At 33.6% G+C, this 20,085-nt stretch overlaps 14 non-coding genes across 14 annotated transcripts; 7 read left to right on the top strand and 7 right to left on the bottom strand.

Annotated features, from left to right (window-relative positions):
• Positions 1-73: 73 nt before the first annotated feature.
• Positions 74-156, top strand: SOMG_20173. The gene is given in 2 exon segments: positions 74-111; positions 121-156. It is a non-coding gene; the product is annotated as a tRNA-Val (tRNA).
• A 368-nt stretch (positions 157-524) lies between these two features.
• On the bottom strand, positions 525-595 carry SOMG_20172. The gene has a single exon. It is a non-coding gene; the product is annotated as a tRNA-Asp (tRNA).
• A 1,964-nt stretch (positions 596-2,559) lies between these two features.
• On the bottom strand, positions 2,560-2,633 carry SOMG_20171. The gene has a single exon. It is a non-coding gene; the product is annotated as a tRNA-Ala (tRNA).
• Positions 2,634-3,169: 536 nt separating this feature from the next.
• Positions 3,170-3,284, top strand: SOMG_10069. Its single transcript, XR_008803602.1, has one exon. It is a non-coding gene; the product is annotated as a 5S ribosomal RNA (ribosomal RNA).
• A 2,014-nt stretch (positions 3,285-5,298) lies between these two features.
• Positions 5,299-5,371, bottom strand: SOMG_20170. The gene has a single exon. It is a non-coding gene; the product is annotated as a tRNA-Arg (tRNA).
• Positions 5,372-5,986: 615 nt separating this feature from the next.
• On the top strand, positions 5,987-6,060 carry SOMG_20169. Its single transcript has one exon. It is a non-coding gene; the product is annotated as a tRNA-Ile (tRNA).
• Positions 6,061-6,344: 284 nt separating this feature from the next.
• SOMG_20168 lies at positions 6,345-6,418 on the bottom strand. The gene has a single exon. It is a non-coding gene; the product is annotated as a tRNA-Ala (tRNA).
• A 534-nt stretch (positions 6,419-6,952) lies between these two features.
• On the top strand, positions 6,953-7,035 carry SOMG_20167. Its single transcript is given in 2 exon segments — positions 6,953-6,990; positions 7,000-7,035. It is a non-coding gene; the product is annotated as a tRNA-Val (tRNA).
• A 361-nt stretch (positions 7,036-7,396) lies between these two features.
• Positions 7,397-7,467, bottom strand: SOMG_20166. Its single transcript has one exon. It is a non-coding gene; the product is annotated as a tRNA-Asp (tRNA).
• Positions 7,468-9,119: 1,652 nt separating this feature from the next.
• Positions 9,120-9,198, bottom strand: SOMG_20165. Its single transcript has one exon. It is a non-coding gene; the product is annotated as a tRNA-Leu (tRNA).
• A 1,249-nt stretch (positions 9,199-10,447) lies between these two features.
• On the top strand, positions 10,448-10,520 carry SOMG_20164. The gene has a single exon. It is a non-coding gene; the product is annotated as a tRNA-Arg (tRNA).
• Positions 10,521-10,709: 189 nt separating this feature from the next.
• SOMG_20163 lies at positions 10,710-10,793 on the bottom strand. The gene is given in 2 exon segments: positions 10,710-10,745; positions 10,755-10,793. It is a non-coding gene; the product is annotated as a tRNA-Lys (tRNA).
• A 757-nt stretch (positions 10,794-11,550) lies between these two features.
• Positions 11,551-11,659, top strand: SOMG_20162. Its single transcript has 2 exons — positions 11,551-11,588; positions 11,616-11,659. It is a non-coding gene; the product is annotated as a tRNA-Leu (tRNA).
• A 4,780-nt stretch (positions 11,660-16,439) lies between these two features.
• SOMG_20161 lies at positions 16,440-16,511 on the top strand. The gene has a single exon. It is a non-coding gene; the product is annotated as a tRNA-Glu (tRNA).
• The last annotated feature ends 3,574 nt before the right edge of the window (positions 16,512-20,085 follow it).

Here is a 20,085-nt window from a genome sequence, read left to right as displayed (position 1 = left end):
ATTGTCTTCTAATGTAGGCGTAATTATGAGCAACTTGCTTAATATAAACAGAAGTAGAATCTACTTCAACGAAGGCCGTGTGGTTTAGATGGTTATAATTTCTGCTTAACATTTAATGTTCGCAGACGGTCCCAAGTTCGAGTCTTGGCACGGTCATAGCCTTCACTTTTTTCAACTTTTCTTTTTTTTTGAACCATCCAATGGATGATGAATGTTTATTTTTTTTCTACATCTATGCTATTATCCTATTCATTGTTGATGGTTTCATTTAGTTTGCTTAGTGTCAGTTTACTAGCAATTTTTTGTCTCATTTCACCTGATAGCATGCATCATCATCATCTACTTTCACTTAATGAATATGACTCTGAGTGAACAGCCAAAGATGAAGAAAGCCATGTACAAAACAGTATTAGAAACGCAAAATCGAATGGCGTTCTCAAATGCAAGGAAGAACCCAAGTATGAGGAAAAAACGAAAAAACGAAAAAAAAAACAAAAAATTAAAAATTCACAAAAAAAGAATCACTCTCCCTCCGGGATTCGAACCCGGGCTGCCAGCGTGACAGGCTGGTGTACTACCCCTATACTAAGGAAGATTTGTTAAAAGACCTTGCGTTATAATATTATATCTATATCCTTTTTTGTCATAACTATTAAATAATCAATTTGCAAAAACGGTGTAGAACCTTGGTAGCTTGTTAATGATTTTGTAAATTCACATTGCCATCGAAGCGCTATTTTATAAAATGATGTTAGACAGTTCCAATAGCAGAGTATGTATTTTTATTGTAATCTTGTCAATTCATTTCGGTGCAGTACATCCTACCCTGAGATCGCCAATCAACAGCGAATCGCATATTCAAACGAGTTCCATCTCGTACATTACTTCAATTACCTTTTCACACCTGCCGTACTGCTTATTACCTTTAGCAAATACAAATGGGGAGAAAGAAGAGGACAGAGAGCCAGTAATAGAATGACCGTTCACTCATCATTGATTTGATCCATTTTATGTATTGTTATAAACATATTATAACATATTTTAGTGTTCTTCTGTGCACTGCGAACAGCTGCAGTGTATTATTACTATATATATTCAAAATAAAATGATACATGTTATTATATTGTGATTGTAAGTTTAACAGCACGATATATTCTACACCTTAATATAATTAATATTGCTATGTTTACGCACTAAAGCACAAAATATTCTTTGGCTAATTATTGCAAGAAAAGATTGTTTTTCCTTGTATTTGACTTTTCTTTTAGCTCCTTTGATAGACCAAATCTTTATATGACTGCCATTATAGTATTAGTTTTTCCTGTCTATCCCAAATACCAGAGAAAAGCATTTGAAATGGGAGAAACCCCAGTGTTTCTCAGAGTTGAAATGATACTTTTGTTAAGGAGAGAGCTTTCAGCAATTAAGATTACTCGCATAAAATATCAAAAAATGTGTTGCAAGAATTGGTACATAATCGGTTTAATGAAGTAAACAAGTTTCTTTAGGCTAACTAAATCTATTATATGAATATTCCAGCTTTGTATAGCGGTCAGGTAGAAAGCATTTTATATCAAGGGAGACCATAAGAACGTTAATCCCCATACCCAAAACAATCGTTTATTGAATTATTCCAACAAAACATGCAATTTTTTACAGCTGAAGACTGGCTTGCGACACAATATACCACAATCTCACCCACAAATGAGGACGGTCAGAACCAAATTGATCGTATAGCCATGTCGTAGCACTACTTTTCTGGACGCTCTCAAAGATAAAGGCAATAGGTGCCGCACTAGAATATTTAGATTATCTATATCCGTTGATTGGAATATGCAGATATTAAGGATTTGCAACTCACTCAATTACCCGAAAATACATACGAAAAGCGAATAAAGATATAGAAAGTACTTCGAAATTGGAAACATAATCTTTATTATTTCAACCGAATGATCAGCTTCCAATTAAAAATTGAAAGAGTAAAAGCTTTTATGTAATAAATGGATCAACTGGAACCGGCATTCGTGGAACTGTACAAAAAACGAATATAGAAATGAGAAGAAATTACTAAATAAAAATTTCTGTTGCAAATCCGCAGACGGTATTATGCTGCTTTCACATTTACGACTTGAATATACTGTATGGATCTTCAAGCATATAACTTTATACTACCATTGCCATTGCCATAGGCATTGTCGTTGTCGTTGTATGATAAATAGTAGTTTTGCTTGTTAAAAAGTGTTTCAATACCAAACAGAAATTATTAAGTGGAGCATTGACAAAAAACAGACCTTGTCTAGAATCAATGGTTTGTTTGCAGAATTTATGTAAAGCATTGATTGCTAACATACTAGCAGAAGTTCCTTTTAGGTTTGTGGTCCACTGATGTTGACATTTAGGTTGCCTGATAATCAACATGGAAAGCTTATTTATGAGGAGGCTTTTAGAAATTTCCTATGAATAGCGACCATTTTTTTTCTTTAGCGTAATATGTTTTGCACGTAGATATTTCCGAGACCGGCTGGGTGATTATTTATTAATGAAAACCAAGAAAAAATTTGGACAAGCCAGAACTCGAATCTGGGACCTCTTCCATGCTAAGGAAGCGTGATAACCATCTACACCACATGCCCTATTACAATCATGGTGGTTTTGTATGTATAGATAGACAGTATCAATGTTATCTATTTGCTGCAAATAAAGCGCTGTCTGCCAGTGAATGATACCTCTCAAATGCATTCGCTCATGAAAAATGGTTATTACCTCAATATATATATATATATGTATGTACTGATGTTTGTTATGGTTATTTAAATTTAAAATAATATTGGAGCGAAAAGTTATTCCCTTTACTGACCTGACTCCATACCTGACGAGTAATTAAATAAATTCACAAATTAAAAATCTCGTCTTTACCAAAATATCAATCATTTGACGGGAAATCATGCTGATATGCAATTTTCATTATTTAAAAAAAAAAAAAAAAAAAAAAAAAAATATATATTTCATCATTCTTATGATGAAGGAAGATGAACGCCATTTCGTATTACTTTGTTTGGATTCAATTCAATTCAATTCAATGACAAACGTATGTGTAACACAAACCCCGTATACTATTAAAGTAACTTATGAATAGTATAGATAGCTTAAAAAAGATACAGAGTTGTCTACGGCCATACCTAGGCGAAAACACCAGTTCCCGTCCGATCACTGCAGTTAAGCGTCTGAGGGCCTCGTTAGTACTATGGTTGGAGACAACATGGGAATCCGGGGTGCTGTAGGCTCCCTCTCACTTTTTTTTTTATTTTATTTTCACGTGAGGAGAGTCAGAAGAGGGGAGGAGAGGGGAAAAATACGGAGGTAAGTTTAAATTTTTTTTTTTTTTTGCGCAAAAGAAGAATGGAAAGCTTGAACGGCTTCCCCCTTTCTCTCCATCATAACTAAAATTCCATAACTTTCCATCTCTTATACACTATATACACTATATACACTATATACACTATATACACTATATACACTATATACACTATATACACTATATACACTATATACACTATATACACTATATACACTGTACTGTCTTTTCTTCCATAATCCCACATGCCCACATGCTTAAAAGAAAACATAAGGTTCTTAAAATTCGTTATCATGCAAACAATCAATTAGCTATAGAAATGACTTGACAGGTGGGTAGGTGGGTGGGCTTGATTGTATTGTATTGTATCGTATCGTATCGTATCGTATCGTATCGTATCGTATCGTATCAAAGTATCGAGTGCTATCAACTTCACGCCCATGGCCGTGCTACGAACGATTAAATCGAACTTCTAACTATATTTCGGTAAAAAACAAACGAACAGGTCCCACAATAAGTGCAAAATAACCGAGGTTAGTTACGTTTTTAAAAAGATGAATTTACTACTAAGCATCACTTATAGCGTATGTCTTCCTCCACTAGCTTTTAAACTACAAAAAATTTCGACGATTAATTAATGGCACGTTATATTGAGAATATTTTTCTATAACCTTATTCTAACCAGTTGACTACTCGTATAGTTATTAATTTGGTTACAGCTTTTCATTATATAAGTTTATTTAAAAAAATTTACACAATAAAATTTTATAAGTGAGCTAATTTTTTTTTTTTTTTTTTTGTTATTGTAGTGTTCGCACTGTGTAAAGACAACAACTCTTTATGACAACATGACTAACAATAATTGCATACCAGCTAGAATCAATTGAGCCTGAATGATTCTTCGCTTAACAACTCGGGGATCAATTCAAATGAGACAGTTTTACCAGCTAAGTCAAAACAAAATAAAAATTGTAATCAATTCAGCTATCGTTCAATACGATAAAAAAGCCTGATGTCGTTTACGAAATTAATGACACTTGGCAATAGAATACACTATGAGTCCTACTCAATAGTTCAATTATCCGTTTGAAAAATTTGTGAATATTTAAATATTTGATTGTTCATATGATCCTCATATGATTTGTAAATTCCACTCACTGTATTTCGTATTTCGTATTTCGTACTTCAGAACAGTATAGGGCGTACGTACATGCAAGATAATGGCGAGTGTAAATCAAAATGATTCGTATTAGATTCGAAACTTTTTCTATCTGTCATTCAGACATACTCATGCGGATTTTTGGAAATTTCTTACTTTCTCTTAAACATTTCAATATTTGTGTTTTATTTTTTCTTTCCACTTGTTCATTTCATTGACCCTTTTAATAAGCTTACAAATATCATGTAAATATTGTATAAATCGTCCTTAAGAAGTGTGAGGAAATCCATGACGAGTCTACATAACTTCACAGAATCAGGTTTGATCATAAATTGTACACATGGAAAGTAACGAAATGATCGGTTTCTTACATTGAGAAGGAACTTACGAGTCCAATGAATTCATGTTATGATCTATAACACGAACAAACTGAACCGCCTCGCCAAACCAGACATTCCTTAGTTCCCTCAGGAAGATTATGTGTGTTTCTCAAGGACAAGAAGCTGCACAAGATTATATTATTATATTATATATATGGAAATTTACAAATGGTCATGAGATGTTTTGCGCAACATCCCGAGGTGTACGATGACTATATGAGACTAGAAAAGAAGATGAACGTACACTCACGGGGCGGTTGTTATCTATTGTTTTCATATTCCGTTTCGCTGTTGCATGTTTTAGAACGAACTTATTCATTTAGCTAATAGAAGGGTAAAGAAAAGCAAAACAAAATGGAATGAAACAAGAAAAGAAAAGAAAGCAAAAAAAAGCAAAAAGAAATTGACCCCGCCAGGAGTCGAACCTGGAATCTCCTGATCCGTAGTCAGGCGCCTTGACCATTGGGCCACGAGGCCTCTTGATTGATTACTTGTCTACCTAAATTTTTTTCATGCTTTTGTTGAATGTTTGTAACGTTTACTACATACTACATACTACATAGTATGATTGTCATGTCCCATGTCCAACCAAGCATCCGCTCGTTTCCCTGACAAGCTAGTTATTAATATATATATATTCATATCTCCTACTTTTCTCTGCTATCAATTCCTTCCCCCATATTGAGCTATTTTTGATACGAGCGATTAATGATATATATATATATATATATATATATTTTCTGAGATTTTTTTTTTTTATTTCATTTAGCTAATTTAGCTCGCTTTAGCATTACTGATTGTTTTCGTTCGACGGATGTGTAGTTTGCGGTTGCTACTATGAATTTATCGTTTGCTTTTTATGCTAAAATTTATAAAATCATATGCAGAGTGTTTTATTTTAATCTCTTTCTTTCGCTTTGCTTTGCATTGCTGACAGACATCCATACTTGCATGCATGTATATTAGATATAGATATAAATATAGAATATGTATATGTATATGTATATGTATATGTATGTGTATGTGCAGAAAAGTAACACAGTTATTAAAGAACAGATTAGATTACACTAACATAAAGTGCTTGTAACAAATGGTCGCATGATGTAGTTGGTTATCATGTCGATCTAATAAGTCGAATGTCGCCAGTTCGAGCCTGGCTGTGACCATTAATTTTTTCGTTTCTTTTTATTTTTTTTATTTCAAATCCATTTCATTTGCTCTTTGATTGAATTATTTGTTGATCTTTTGTAGATCTTTTGTTGAAGCAATGTCTTTTTATTGCAGAGTTCCAACATAGTGTAAAACACCCTGTATGATCAACCCAGTGAGCGCAATATATAAAATTTATAACAAACCAAAATAGAAACACTGGAACAAGAGCAAAAAAAAGCAATATAGTGAAACAATGAAATAACGACAAAACGGAAAAAAAAGAAAAAAGAGAAAAACTTGGACAAGCCAGAACTCGAATCTGGGACCTCTTCCATGCTAAGGAAGCGTGATAACCATCTACACCACATGCCCTTGGTTGATAACATTAGGATAAATAAGCTATATCAAAGCAATTAAAATAAAGAATGAAGTTTTATCACTTGTTCCTTTGCAAAGTACTCATACGTATATTCAAATTCATTCATCTTTCTATATCATATTATATGTATTGGTTCTCACACGATACGCAGAAGCAGAAGCAGAAACAAAAAAGTATTGCATTATTGTTATTGCCATCGTTATTAGCTGTTTAGTTATTTATTTTGAAATTGACATTGACATTGAAATTGAACTGAATTTTGATTGTTGATTGTTAAATGTTGAATACTGAATATTGAGAACGGCCTAGCAAAGAAATAATATTAATAGAAAAGCAACGAAATTAATACATTGTATTCGTACATAGGTAATGAACAAACACTGATTGAGACAATCAGAGAAATACATAACCACAGAAACTGCTTCAGTATGAGTGTCTGTCTCCTTTGCCTTTGCAGGAAACCTTGGGAGCGAAATGCCCTTACCATCTAAGTTGTAATCGTAAAGAACAGGAAGTCCTTCAACGAAGGCCGTGTGGTTTAGATGGTTATAATTTCTGCTTAACATTTAATGTTCGCAGACGGTCCCAAGTTCGAGTCTTGGCACGGTCATAGCCTTCACTTTTTTCAACTTTTCTTTTTTTTTAGAACCATCCAATGGATGATGAATGTTTATTTTTTTTCTACATCTATGCTATTATCCTATTCATTGTTGATGGTTTCATTTAGTTTGCTTAGTGTCAGTTTACTAGCAATTTTTTGTCTCATTTCACCTGATAGCATGCATCATCATCATCTACTTTCACTTAATGAATATGACTCTGAGTGAACAGCCAAAGATGAAGAAAGCCATGTACAAAACAGTATTAGAAACGCAAAATCGAATGGCGTTCTCAAATGCAAGGAAGAACCCAAGTGTGAGGAAAAAACGAAAAAAAAAAACAAAAAATTAAAAACCCAAAAAATAGAATCACTCTCCCTCCGGGATTCGAACCCGGGCTGCCAGCGTGACAGGCTGGTGTACTACCCCTATACTAAGGAAGATTTGCTTATTTATCGTTAAAAGTTAATTAATATATTGCTGTAAACTATTAATCAATTGATTAAAAGCTTGTTTACATCATTTGTCTACCTCTGTTGTTAAATATTCAAACTAAGAAAAACGAAAAACGAAAAACATTGGAAACTATTAACACAATTTTAGGAGAAAATGTTGAAAACTTAAACCTTTTACGAAACATTCGTAGTATTGACAAACCTAGAGAATTATCATCTGTAACTACTTTTACACTTATACACAGCTTTTAGCTGCTTAAGCCATATTGGATATATTGAGATTAATACACTAGAAAATATTGGCACCTATATATGTATGGAAAGAATAAAATCCAATTCGCATTATAGTATCAATAATACCAAGAATAAACTTGGTTAGTCCTAATGTATCACTTCAACTTGTTCTTCTTTCACCTTTACAAGTTCATCAATTAATTCATTGATATGTCAATACGATTTTGCGCTATATCTTCTCGTAATTAAGAGGCATCTGCTCCGGAATCTATTAGAAAGATTAAACATTGAAATCATTTGTTTCAATTAATGAAATTTAGAGCGTCCGTCCTTCCTAAGTATTGATGAAGTATCCCGTATTTATTTTTTACAGCAACGATCCTCGTTTTTCGTGTGGGGATAACGATCTTTTAGTTATTCTGACCTTATGAACTTTGTTTGGTTATCATTATATCTCTTTATTCTTCCTTCTTCCTTTCTTGGGGTTTCTCCTTGAAAAGCTTTATTAATGGAAATAGCCGATATGTGCGTTTTTGTGACGAAATTTGTTTTTCTTTATTTCTAATGCTTCTTCATAGTCCACGTTTATTAAATTGTTCTTTTATGGCAACGTACTTATGTGGGACAAAGATGAACTTTAAAATCTCCCTTCATTCATTTCCTGCCTCGCGAAATACGGAATATTTTTAACAAAACATTCGGCTAGAATGAGCACCGGAGAAAGAAGCTTATGCAAATATAATAACTTTTCGCAAATGGTACAATTTTTTAGCAGCTACTGACGAGTCGTTTAAAACATGACTAATAAGAAAAATTAAAAAAAAATAAATAAATAAGACGTGAAACCACAAATATACAACCATTACCAAAATCGGAAACTGTTTTCATTCATTTTTCGATTGATTTATTCATCGTCTTTGTCGTCATTCCACAGGCTAAGTGTTAACGGGTTTACAGAAAACATTACAATTGTAATTTCTATAATTTCATGACTTGAAGACGATAATTGAATCTAGTAGCTTCAGTATTGTATTCGTTAAAAATGGAGCCACGTAGCTAAACTCTTTGCCTCTTCAAAGGTTGCAACCATCTTTTCCGGTTTATGTCATATTCTATATAATGTTTGACTTGATTCCATTTTTGGGGGATGATTAAATATAACAATAAGGGTCAACAAAAGTTAAAAACTCATTATAAAACAGCTTTTACCATTTCCATTGGAAAGGTTGTTAATTTCTGTCAGTTATAAAGGTCAACTTATTCACTGTTTGTAAAACGTAGGAATACAAACAAACCATTGTTGATATCAGAGGTTATCAACAAAAAAGTAATATTAAACAAAATCTTTTAAAAACCTAATATTCAATTGTGCACGATACTGAAATTTAAGCAGTGCAAAAACTTAATGAAAGGGGTGGGACTCGAACCCACGAGCTTTCGCACTAGTGCCTTAAACTAGCTCCATAACCACTCGGACACCCTTCCGTTCGTTGATGGCTTATTTTTGTACAATAATCTATAATCAAGATACATTCGTTCTATAGACCCCTCCAATCTGTAATTGGCATGGCACATGATTCCGTTCATCGTATTCTTACTTCGGCACGTACTACTGCTTTGCACAAATTTCTGCTTGTATGATGCAGTGGTTAATGCTATATTTAAATAAATAAGCGATAATTGTCCACTTGTATAACTTTTTTGCAATTAGCACTTGTTTGATAGTATACTCATTCCGAACATCAACATAGAGGTAAATGTACTTAGTTTTTGGCTTCTAAATTTTTATTTTGGCGTATTATATGTTAGGCATAGAAAAAATAAAGCATCTTTGCGAGTTCGCTTTTAATGTATTTTTTGATCATTATATCAGTAGAAAAATAAAAATATATATTTATATGTACATATAACTAATAGTTACTTACTATAGATCCAATTGCCAGAATTTACATAAATGTTGAACTAGATTTGAAATCTAGTCAGCAGTTACTGCATCATTAAAAATTTCTTAGTTATGTTTAGCAAAAAGTAACGATGAAATTGGCGGGTGGCCTTTACGATGATTGCAATTTTCTAAACAACCCTTCATCTAATATTTTATCCCATGAAAGTTTACTTAACCTACCAGGAAAAAAACCGTAAGTCAATTTTTGAATTCATAAATATATTGGAATCATCAATCGTATGTCGTTACATTTTGTTAAGTTGAAAAGCAATGAGAGATCACGTATCGTGAGGGAAGGTGACAGTAAAGTCTTGATCATGAATGCGAGACGATCATGTGACGAGAATAACTATCAAAATGATTACCTTGATTTGCAGAAATTTAATAACAAGCTGTTATTGACTTTTCAAGCCATTAAATGAGCATGTATTCAAAAAAAATAAATTAAAAACTCCATAATTTCAGTACAACTGGTGGAAATATGCAAATAGTGAATTATAACTTAAATTGATTTAGCTTAACTAGGCGTTGGCCGTGCAAAACGGCGTATACATACGTTAATGCAATTGCTTATACAAACCGTATATACAAACACACTAACCAAGAATTTATATTGCACCGATTAGGAGTAAGCTAATTTATCATGTTGCTTCAAAAGAAGTTGCACTAAAGGTAATGCCCAAAAATTGGTTAATTGGATTTAGACAAGCAGAAAAAAGTTTTTTATTTCAATAGAATTATTATTTTATGTGTAATATAATTTTATACTATAACAATGTTACTAACGAAGGCCTCGTGGCCCAATGGTCAAGGCGCCTGACTACGGATCAGGAGATTCCAGGTTCGACTCCTGGCGGGGTCAATATCTTTTTTCCTCTTTCAATGTTTTGCTTTTCTTTTTATTTAATTTTACCCTTCTTTTTATATCCATCTATGGCCTTTGAAATGTCTCCACTTTGCTTATCCTAAATATCATCTTGATTAGTTTATTACTTAGTACTCTATCAATGCAAATTATTATAGTTAGCTATGATGAGAAATAAAAAAGAAACTCCCAAGGCGAGACTCGAACTCGCAACCTTCTGATGACCTTTCATAAGAGTCAGACGCTCTAAACCGATTGAGCTACCCGGGACTTGTTATGATGCTTACCATTAAAAATATATTCACTACTATCTAATTTTGCGAAGCTCTTTTTCATTATTGATAATTACGGATAAAAATTAAAATGAAAATTAAAATCAAAATAATTCGAGTTTAGTGTAGTCTTCATACCTATCTTCTTAAATCGTTGTTGCTGTTACTTTTACAGAATTTTCTTTTCTTTGCATCTATGTAAGTAAGTTCCCATAATACTTGCACTGTCACTGATTGTTAAAGCTTTGCAGTGATTGTATGTAAATACAGTAGAAGAAATGAGGAACAGGATTTTTTTTCGAGCGATGGTATAGTCATAATAGCTGTAGCTGTTTTCTATGCTGTGTTATCTATGAGCTATCATCATCAGTCAACTGGTGAAAAAACAAAAAAAAAAAAAAAAGGGGAAAAAAATAAAGCAGAATCACCATCGTATGCAAGAAGAAATTCATTTTTTTCTTTTTTTTTTGTTTTATTACAATTGTTTTATTTTCAAGAAGGAGGAACCGACGAATAAAAAATCAATTCATATTGTAAAAATTCGTTTCTATTTGATAAGTACGTTACGAAAGGCAGAAAGAAAGTAACAGTATTTAGCAGGTGGTAGGTGGTAGGTGGTTGATGGGTTGTTGCATTGGATGATCGCAGGTAAGATATGAGATAGTCCCCCAAAAAAAAAAATTAAAAACAAAAATAAAAAATAAAAAGGTAGAAAGTCGTTGATATATTATTTAACTAAAGAGCAGTCATCCAATGGCCAGTTGGCCGAGCGGTCTATGGCGTAGCACTCAAGTGAAAACTTGGACTGTTCAATCAAGTCTTGCTATATCGAAAGATGCGAGGGTTCGAATCCCTCACTGGTCAAAATTTTTCTTTTTCTTTTTCTCTTTCCATATTTGATTTTCTTCATTCATTTTCATTGTCATTTTCAAATGATATTGTTGCAAAATTACTTGGTCAGTAAAAAACTTTGATTCTATATTCTTACAAGTTCTACTACTCTTTTACTGACCTCTTGTTGTCTCCCTTATTGCTCTACTTGTTTACAATTTTGCACTTATACAGTTTCATAGCTGTACATGATATGGCATACACAAACAAAAGAGGTCAATCAAGTACAATATTCATCACAATTTGGTGTAAAGTCATATAGTTGCATTAACTAAGGTTATGAAGCAATAATGTCGTTTGAGGTACGAATATGCATCTGTTTTGCTTTGTAAAGCTCACTTTAAAAATCCATTTTTTAAGGTAATTTAAACGGAACAAGTTTATGAAGCAGACAGGCGTGTCCATTCTCAAAAACTGTATGTTATTTTTATGTTAATGTTTGATTATCCGCAAAACAAAAAATGATTTAGCAAGTGAAAAGGTGAAAGTACTTTGCTCTCTATTCATTGTAAGTGATTTTTTTGTTTATATATTTAAGTTTTCTTAAATGGGCCTGAAGAAAAGAAGTGCTCTAAATACGTAATCATAATTTAAAAAGCAAGAACCAGAATTAAATAGAGTTATTTTGTGTCAGAACATACCGTTTGAACCAAATGTTCTTGAATTACAGACCTTGGTTTACCTAGCTTATAACAACTGTCTTGAGGCAACTTTGCTGACTAGACGGACTGGTTCATATTTCAATATCTATCTACCGAGTAATTTCGAACACAAAGTAATCAAATACATATTTAACAAGCTGTGGATTCTTTGATTTTCAACATAGGATAACTACTATTATCTACGGCTTTCCCATAATAATTTCAGTTCCAGTTTTTAACTCAGCACGGAATAAAAATCGGGTTGCCAATTTTGACAAAGTATAAAAATTAAGAAGTGCAACAAGCATTATTGTGCCATCGTATAATTATCGACTTGACAGCTGATCAGGTAGCCGCATATACCAATGATCTGGATCAACGGTTTCTCTCGTATTAAGTTGAGTTATCATTGTGATGACACACTATCAGTAGGGTAAAACTAGCCTATCTCTTGAGGTCCGAATACTCAACTCACATTTTCTTTTGGTGGGTGGACAATCCAACGTTTACCGAATTCGGCTTCGGTACGATAGGAAGAGCCGACGTCGGCGAACCAAAAAGCAACTCGTTATGAACGATTGGTTGTCACGAGCCGGTTATCCCTGTGGTAGTTTTTTACCAGAAGCCCCTTTATGACGTTTGAATTGTACTTCAATTGATGACACTTTAAGAGTATCCATTACTCTATTGATAGTAAAAAGGATCCACTTTTTTCTATAAGCAGCATTTTTAATATAGAACTCTAATCTTATGCTTAGATGCTTCAATTACCCGTAATAACCTTTAGAGGGTATATTTTTGAAGTCGAAAGTCTAGTTATCATAGATTTGTAATCGATCCTAAAACAGGATAATGATTCTACATATGGAGAGCAAGTACGATATTTCAACAATGTTTAGCAACGATCGATTAAGATTCAGTATAGTGCAATATCTCACTTAGGCTCAAAACGCCGAAGCATATAGTTTAGCCAGCAAACCAGCGAATAGGAGCATAATCTTATAAGCTTTAGACTTTCTAATCTACTCTTCAACAGTAACTTTTTCTGCCTTGGACCGGGAGGTTTTTGGTAGGAACTTTTTTCATGCAAAATTATTCCGGAACCTTATATAGAAGATATAATATATATATATTAAATGAAAAGCTTTTTAGCATATATTCAATGCTAAGATGTAAGATGGATGACGTGCTCCACCATTATCGAGAGGTTTGGGAGCAGGAATTATAGAGCTTCAGTATGTATACAGAGAAAATACATCGTTCATGATGTAAATTATCGCTTGAAGCGTTGATGTTCTATGGAGTTATTGTCGGATAGTTGGAAACCTCAACAAAATCTAAAAAGCTTGACTGATGTCAGTCAATTTTAGCGTATATGAATGGGTTTAAAAACCAGTATCCATCGCTGTAGCTTTGCGCAGATCCACTGTATCGAATTTCATATCAACGAAACGAGTTTAGCGTTAAAGTTTATGACAAATAGAGAATCAACAGGTTTGCATGAGTGAACGAAATTGCGATAACAAGCGCTACGGTTCAGGTTCGTACAGCCATCTTTGAAATCTATATTTAGCCAGTATTTGTATTTGTATTTGTGTTTGTGTTTGTGTTTGTGTTTGTGTTTGTGTTTGTGTTTGTGTTTGTGTTTGTGTTTGAGTAGACAAAATTGACATACCAAACATTGTCACGAACTTCTAGGGGATCGTTGCAAGATTTTGAGCGATAGGCTAGCCAAGAAACACATGTAACTTTCTATTACGGTTTCAAGATTTTCCATTCATTCATTATACCGTTTTATTAGCAGAAGAAATTTCAATACTACACAATTATTTTGACCATTCTTCTTCGTCTTTGTCTTTTGAAATCCAAAACTAACGTTGTCAAATCCGTGCCTTCTAACGAATTCGCTTGCCAATCACTAAATCAAGTAGAAAGTGGGGAAGCTCTGACAACATATATGAAAACGGTAATGGTTGGTTTGAATACTGAATAATCAACTGTATATGAATATACGTTGTCTCAAACTGTTATACTTGTCTTGACTATGCAGTTTAAGTAGAATCCAAACCTATCAAAACAATCCAATTACTGAAAGCTGTTCGCTTGTCCATAGTACATGCATTACAAGCGTCCTCATGTTGCTTCGCGTACATCCTACCTTAAATTCGTGCACTCTCTAAGCACCCTGTTCCGTGAGGCTAATGTTTATCACTGCATTTTATTCTGTTTAATTTAAGAATTTTATTTGAGTACTGTAGTATTGTTGTGTTCGTTTAGTTTTCCCCTCTATTATGCCGACTATCTAGCGATCGTACGAACGAATTCATTTTGTAAACTGTAAAGGGAAGGCCTTTGTATGGTTTGTAATATAACAAGCAGCTCTATGTTTCAGTTTCCTCCTTTCCTATGTAAACATTTACGAATTTAAGCAACATTCGTCAATTGCTTAACCGTGTCGTATTATTTCTGACTTCTTTCGTGTGCAAATATCATATATCATATACGATACTAGATCGAAGAGAAAATCTCTGTTGAAGGATTGCAATTATTCAGTCATATTCAATATTGATGGTATCTAAGAAATTATATCAGGCTCTGTCTTTATCTTTATCTCTGTCTCTGTCTCTGTCTCTATCTATGTTTCTTGCCGTCTTTTTACCGAATACATTGATACAATATTTCATTCTAAAGCGCTGCAAATAAGCGTATTTAAATTTAATGAACCATTCTCGAAAGGTAAAATCATCTGTGACCAAATGCTGACCAATTTCAAGGTACCATGTATATCAATTTAAATACTATTGATGATACTTGGGCTCCTGCAAATCTACTTGTTTGGTTGATTTTCGATCATTTGCTCGCCGTTTTTTCGGCAATAGCTTTGACTTTGGCATTGAGTTTAACTGAGTGAGGTCAAGGACAAAAAAAAAAAAAAAGAAACGCATTAGTCATCAAATCATACAGCCAAGAATCTATTATATATATAAAATTGGCTCAAATGATAGCCCTTCAACGGGACTCTTTTTGACATGAGAATTAAAGGAATCCCTCGTTTCGGTCTTAGGGCAAAGTAGTAGAATAACATATTCTCCATCCGTTTATCGTAACTGAATTCATCTTTTCTAATATTTTCGCTATTTGGTGGTAAATAGCGTTCAATTGGGAAGAATGGCTCAACATTCTGATTTACTTTTAAGAACTTAAAAGGCATCTACGTGATTTCGCTTGTTGAATTTTATTCACAACCACTGTCTTTGTATATAATTTATATACGCTCTAAAGAACTGAAAGATCTTATAGTGGATTCGTACTAATGTATATGAAAAAATTATAGATAATACGTGAATGACTCGACTTGGCTTGCGGGTTGATTCAATTCAAGTAATGAATATGTATACTGAGTGTACTGTTTGTCAAGCCGGCAACTGAAAGAAGAAAGAACTTACGTTATCCTTCAGCATTTCCTTACATGATTAGATCGTTTAGACCGTTTTTTATGTATGATCGTTTGTTGAGTTGACAAGATTTCACAAGGATTTGTTTGAAGCAAGCAAGGTATATAATCACTCATTGCTGACTTCTTAGACTGAATAAATAATTCATTAAAAGGGAATACAATGGAAAGATAACTATTCTGTACGTGGCTAGCTACGTTGAAACGATTTATATATAATGATAAAGCCATTTGCCGCCCTAATGATGATGACGATGTCAATAAAGATTTGATACTTCTGGAATATAAGAAAAAAAAAAAGAAATACAACGTTAAAAGAATGGTTATTTAATAAAGACTAATACGAACCCGATAAACTAACAAATATTCATAGTGTTGAAATAAACTAGAATGAAAAGGAACAGGGAAAGGGAAAGGAAACAATTGTGGTAAGCGAGAGTGATCATTAAGAGTTCAAATAAGCATTCGTATAGTATGCAGTTGTGAAGGACTGACTGAATGCAATGATTATGAAGAGGTGGTTTCGCTGCGAAGTATAAGTATGGCTTGGCCTAGGTATAGGCAAGGTGTACATGCAAATGAAAGTAATAAAAAAAGTAATTTAGTATCTGACTAAATGAGTAAATCATAAAGCATTAGTTGCTGGTTTAACAAGCAATCCGTTGTGGTCCAACGGCTAGGATTCGTCGCTTTCACCGACGCGGCCGGGGTTCGACTCCCCGCAACGGAAAACTTTTTCTTTTCGTTTCATTTCTATTTTAATTTTTTACTCCCTTTTCTTTAAAGGGCCATTGGCGTTCGATTAAACATACAATTGAAAAATTAATTATATGATCTCCTATTTAGTTCATCTAATCTTGTCATCCTCTTCTATTTTCATTTGGCGGGGGGAATACATTCTAAGAAAACATACTCATACATTAAGTTGAACTGAGAAAATATTTTCATTCCAAAACACTCACTTACGTATTTCAAACCGGTAAAGTAGATGGTATTTTAAAACCATAAGCCGGGCGATTGGAAAAGCGAATGGTTGAGAAAGGATCACTCGTTAAGAAATAATTATCAATGGACTAAACGATTTGCCTTAAGAGACAAGATATGCCGACACAGCAAACTGTAGATCTGTATTTGAAATTACCAAATTATAGCGTAACGCGGCCATGGGCGTGAAGTTAATAGCACTCGATACGATACGATACGATACGATACGATACAATACAATACAATCAAGCCCACCCACCTACCCACCTGTCAAGTCATTTCTATAGCTAATTGATTGTTTGCATGATAACGAATTGATAATCTTTGCAAATATAAGGGCGACAAGGTGTACGCGTATTTGGAGAGTTAGAGACTTGACTCGACGTTGTGACAAATACTTCTTCTGTAGTCATGCAAGTGTATTGAAGATAAAATAATGGAAAGTGCAATATGAAACTACACAAATAGAATTCCAATTCAGGGCTTTAAAAGTTGTAACGGATAGAGACAACAATATTTTTACTTATAATCTATAATCACAATAAAGGTATATTTCTTTTCAATCTTCGCTGTGCTTGCTTATCGTTTATAAAGCTGTAAAGGCATGCTCTTCTTGTTTGGATGTTCCATATTTCAGAATAGATGAGGAATAGGGAAATATCTCATTGAAATATGGGTAAAATCAATGTCAAATTAGTGAACGTATATATACACTCAATACAGAAGAATATTGTTGTCTTGTCCGTTCATCAATGCTTCGTTTATGGTGGGTTGAAGACATAAGAAACACAGCGAATCTATTCTCTCACGATTCAGCAACATGGATGTTGCTGTTTGTTTTGTGATTGCGGAATAAATTTGGTTTCGAAGGAGATTGATTTCAATGTCCATCCACGAATAGTAACTATCAAACTCATCTTGTAAAAAACTGATGTCTTGATTTGTATGCATAGCAAGTAGTAATAGTACTTACCCCATATGTACTCCAAGAAGTGAAGAATGGATTGAGAAACCGATGGTGAAACCCAGATCGTCTATTATATGTACATTGGGCATAGCGGTTGTTGAAGCCCATGAACAGAAAGCGATATATGATAAGTTTTTATTAATGACAGCTACTATGATTTGAGATAAAAAATAACATAGTATCTGATTTCGACACAGTTGATAAGATATGATAGGTGATTTTCTTCTTTTAAAAATGAATAATAGAAGATCAAGCATTCATCACAGAATATGGCATTCTGTTGAAGAATAAATATACTTTTGACAAATCAAGCTTCGTCTATTGAACTAACCGATTGCTAATAAACAACAGTCAAACGTAATACTGTAATATGATATGATATGCATTCATGACTGACTGACTTGGGTTACCACCGTAATTCACATATCAAAATCCTCACGGCTTAAGTTGAGAAAGAACCTCTCCGTGCTATCAAAACTTTTAATATTTCAAAGCAAAAACTTTCTATTTTATTATTTTCTTTATTTGTAGGATTGAATGTAAAGAAACATGCAAAGGTGGGTGTTTTATATCAAAGCTTTCGAGAGACCTTACGTAATTGAATGTCGTTAAAGCTAAGAGAGGGAAAAGCTTATATTTTTTCGATACGGTAGTAGTATAGCGAGTTAGGAACTTTTCTTTATATCGACAACTGTAATATGGGGAAGCACCAACTACGAACTACGTAAAATAGCGACAATTTTTTTAGAACGACACGAGATGACTGCGATGCTTCGGCGACACAGACGAATACTGTCAATAACAATTAGAACAACAATGACATCAAAAAGCCCGTGTTTCCTCCTCGTAATCGCAGCCATAGCATTAGGCTGCCAATAACCTCCTGAACCCGGAAATCTTTGTTGAGATTAAGTTATAAATAGATAGATAGGTAGATAGGTAGATAGAACATAATGCAATAGGATAAGCGACCTTAAAAAACAATCAAAAGCCACGGAGACGAGCGTTCTTCTCACAACAGTACATAACTACCTTATTTCGATTCACATAGGGAAGCGAGGAAGAAGGAAGCTGAATTATGGTATTGATGCTTTTTCCAATCTTCCTTTCAACTCCCTGTGATTGACATCTTCCGTTCCCATTAATCGCCTTTCATACAAGCTTGCTACAGCCATAAAGAGTTTTTATTTACACACTATTTCAATGATGCAACCAGCTGTTATTTATCTCACGATATGACAACCATATCAGCCAAGATTTTATTTAATTGTATAGATCTACTGTAAGCTTTTTGGCTTTTATTGTCACACTGATAAGCTCGACGTATGCTAGGCTTTTTAGCTTGTATATGGATTTTGTTACATACATCATGATATTTTGGATAACTTTTAGGGAATTACTTACTTTCAATTGTCACAGCGTAGTGTCAGTGTCATAATCCGTATACAATATCACTAATGCCTTGCTACGATTATCAGATTGTGGTAAAATCATATAAAAGAATCCCTTTATGACAATATGTAAATAACGGAAGTTTCTAACAATTAAACAAAGACACTTCATCAAGAGGAAACAGTGTTAGCTACTTTAGAAGAAATATATATATACCCAGCGTTGGAAGATTTGACTGATCTAGCTAAATAAATTGTTTATATAACTTTGTTAGTGAAGCAAATCCCTGGAAGCTATTACTATTCAATCTAAGTAGTATCAAAGCATCCAATTTAAGTCAAACATACAATTTACTGTAATTGTTATTACATACATCTTTTCCACTGAATACTTATTCTCATAACGAGTGAGACTTCGTCTGTGACAAATTTATCTTCCAATCTGAAAGTGGAAATAGTTTCGTTTTATTACAAATTAAACGAACAGAAGTATGGAAATGGATTCCGAAAATTCAGGAACTGGATTTTTCGTTAGTGCGATGGATATGCAAAATCTCAAAGCGGAAATAAGCGATCAACTCAAGGTTATATCTGAACAGATGGTTGCTGCAAATCAAGAAAAAATGGCCGAAAAATTAAGTCAAATGGAAATTGACGAAGATTACATCGCCGAAGAACCAATGGACCTAATTGAAAGTGTTGAGAACGCTTATGGTAATAGGGCTGAAAAATACTTAAGACGAATTAATACGAGAGAACCAGAAGTTTATAATCCAGATAAACATGAATTAGATGATTTCCTGCGAGACTTGGAAACCATATACGAAATGGTACGTTTGGTGTTTCCTACTGACCAAGAAAAAATCATGTATCTTTATTCTAAATCCCAAAGTCATCAGAGACAACAGATAAGAGAAGTGGTAAAGAAACCCGGTCCAAATAGAACGTTCGACTTTGTATTC

The sequence above is a fragment of the Schizosaccharomyces osmophilus genome, chromosome 2 (assembly GCF_027921745.1).
Source record: "Schizosaccharomyces osmophilus chromosome 2, complete sequence".
NCBI classification, from domain to species: Eukaryota; Fungi; Ascomycota; class Schizosaccharomycetes; order Schizosaccharomycetales; family Schizosaccharomycetaceae; genus Schizosaccharomyces; species Schizosaccharomyces osmophilus.
Note: the sequence above shows the minus strand (reverse complement) of the source record. Positions and strands in the feature narration are given on the sequence as shown.